Source organism: Triticum dicoccoides, chromosome 3B, assembly GCF_002162155.2.
Source record: "Triticum dicoccoides isolate Atlit2015 ecotype Zavitan chromosome 3B, WEW_v2.0, whole genome shotgun sequence".
NCBI classification, from domain to species: Eukaryota; Viridiplantae; Streptophyta; class Magnoliopsida; order Poales; family Poaceae; genus Triticum; species Triticum dicoccoides.
In genome coordinates, this window is record NC_041385.1 from 798,060,133 (window position 1) to 798,063,161 (window position 3,029).

A 3,029-nucleotide genomic window follows, 5' to 3' on the forward strand; every position below is an offset into this window, starting at 1 on the left:
TTTGTTGGGTTCACCGTCATTTTTTTTCACTTCTTCCCTACGTGGTCTCTTTTGCCGGTTCCTACGAGGTGGTACTATTTTCTCCATGTCTCCTCTCCTCGATCGGATTTTAAAAGAATTGTACGTCTGGGTACAGGCAGCACGCCAGCCCATCTAACTAGCCGCAAAAAACACGGGCCTTCCTTATGGGCTGCCTGCAAGCTTTATTATCTTAGGTCTTAGAGAAAGAAACAAATCCTGCTACGATGCAGAATCGAGCCTGGGATCTGTCTAATTCTTTCGGCCAGGATAACCAACTGAGATAAACATATTACATGAAGAATAGTCCCACCTCACAATTTTGAACACAGTCAAACCAGTTAATATACCAGCTGCCACAGTAATTAACAAACAGCCGTGAAAAAAGGGCAGCTAATTATTGTGGCTAAATATATGCGGCTAATTCAAAGGAAGGATGGTGTGGGCTCGGAAGAAAATATAGGAAGGATGGTGTGGGCTCGGCAGAATATTTGAATGGATGGGATCCTTAATAAGGTAAGGAAGGATTGTGGTGGGCTTGCCAGAATATTTAAATGGATGGGATCCTTAATAAGGTAAAATAAAAAGGGATTATGTGAGGCTAATAATTAAAAGGAAGGATCTGATTGTGGGCTGAATATTTGAAGACGGTTGACTGTATGATCCGGTAAGGAATGATTTGATTATGGGCTGAATATTTGAAGATGGTTGAGGAGGATTGTGTGATCCGGACAAACTTGACCACAAGTGTGTCTCTAGAAATGTACAATTTTTTGTTGTTTCTCAAGTTGCAACGATGGCCATTTGTATCGACGCGAACAACATTTTTTCCTATGGATCTCTATAGGCCCAATAATAAAAGCAAATCACATGCTACCGAGTCAATTAAAGTCTTCCATAAAATGTATTAATATGTCAATCAATCATGTCATCTCATTATTTATGCTTTTTATTAATATTAATGTTATTTAGAGAGATAAGGCAGTATGTCTTCTCCTTATTACAATTGAAACCGTGTTTTAGGACCTCTAGAGCTTGATACCTACTATTTTTGTTTTTTAGAATTGTTTGTGTAAAATGCCAGTATTTTCACTTTTTTTATTTTGTTAATATTGTGTGACAGCGGCAAGGATCGCTGACAATTGGTACTCACCAGCCGCCCAGCACATGCCAAGACCGCATCTACAACCATCATGGAATATGTTTCAAGTCGGGAGAAGATAACCAGTTCTATTTTAACTTAAAATATGACGATGAATCATAGCTCTGTATAGAAAATTCAAGTTCATTTGGAAACCGTATATAACTTCCTATTGTGTGGGTCTAAAATTTTGGTGCGCGTTAAATTTCGCATGAACTATCATTGTGTTTTGCTCATCTAATTCTAACTAAATTTAAATACACATCAATTGTGTCTCCCGTAGCAACGCACGGGCATTTTTGCTAGTGTCTACTAATCACTCTTAATCCTTGAACGGACGGCTCCATCGCTGCGCCGTGGCAGTGTCTGAACGACTGAGACCTCGAACGTGTCGAAGCCGCGCGCCAGCTGGTTCCGGGAGGCACTGCCTGCAACGCCAGTCCTCCAAGCTAGAAACAGAGGAGGGAGGCGCGCTGACCGGAAAAGACAGCTTCCGCAGTCGCGTCCATTCGATCGAGATGATGAAATGACCGCAAGTAGTGTACCTCACTTGTGCACTCGTGCTGATGATAATACTATGTTCCAGCCCGTACCGTCTCACAAAAACAAGTACAGGACGCAGTACGTATTGCAGGTGCTCCTGTGTTCACTAAACTACAACTGGCAAACACAAAGCGGTGGTGAAATGATTGTGTGAAGAAAGAAATCTACTATGGGCGTGTTTGGTTCACTGGCTCGCGCCTGGCTCGCATGAGGATGCAAAATCCAGCCCGTTTGGTTTCCTGTATGGCATCCTCGGCCTGGCCCGTCTCATGCAAAAAGACCCCTCTCAGCCAGGCTGAGAGAAACGCAGGAATCGGGCGTTTCTCCGATACAGCCCGTGCCTGCACCCACGCCTCTCACTTAAAACGAAACGTTACGTAAGTTTGGTCTCGATATCTTTTAGATTTACATCCAAACTGCCATCACAGCCTCCCCAATCTCTCTTTCCTCTCCTCTGTCACGCATCAGATTAGATCGAGCTCACCAACCAATCGCCACCTCCTCCGTCGAGAGCTCCCTCTTGCGCCGCCGCTACCCTCAAGAGCGCCGCCGCCGAACTCAAGAGCGACGCTGCTGCCCTCAAGAGCGTCGCCGCCCTCAAGAGCAACGCCATCAAGAGCGCCGCAACCGCCCTCAAGAGCGCCGCCGGTTCGAGCTTCCCTGTCGGCCTCAACCCTGTCATCGGTCTGTGCTCCATCCTCCGTTGCTACCCTGCCCGCCGGCGCCCAGATGGTGAAAACGCATCAGATGCGTGTGCCCAGCATGGGAGATGCCTTGGTGCTGGTTTGGCCTGACAGAATTCCGTCGACGTCGTGCTTTGGGGAAGTAGCTGTGGATTTCTCATACAACCTGCCAAACAACATCTCACATTAGCCAGCCCCAAACCATGCACACAACCAAACATACATCTCAACTCATTTTTGCATCGTCTTAGCCAGGCTAGACTCAACCAGGATGGTGGATACGATGCAGCCTGAGGCTATGCAAGGAACCAAACACGCCCTATGCAGCAGCGCTGGGTGGAGTGTTGGAGTGCAGCGGCGCAGGTGAGCTGGCTCGTGCTTGGATGTGCAGGTGGGCGGTCAGAGGTTAAAAGATGACTTTTGTTTTTCATCTATGTTTTGGTTTTCTTGGCTTCAGGGTGTCTGTAACGCCGACACTCAACCGCCCCGCAAATGTTCAGAAGATGCGGTTCACATGTAGTTTGTCATTTAACACGGTACCTGATGTGGTTATTTCAACCGGTTGAGGGCCTCTTTGATTCATAGGATTGCAAAAACACAGGAATAGGAAAAACATAGGATTGAAATGTCATATCCACTGGATC

General features: G+C 46.2%; 1 long non-coding RNA gene across 1 annotated transcript in view; it reads left to right on the forward strand.

Annotated features, from left to right (window-relative positions):
- Positions 1–1,243, forward strand: part of LOC119282314 — a 3,250-nt gene extending 2,007 nt beyond the window's left edge. The window contains exon 3 of the long non-coding RNA XR_005138698.1: positions 1,142–1,243. This is a non-coding gene — a long non-coding RNA (uncharacterized LOC119282314). The remainder of the gene's footprint in view (positions 1–1,141) is intronic.
- Positions 1,244–3,029: the final 1,786 nt, after the last annotated feature.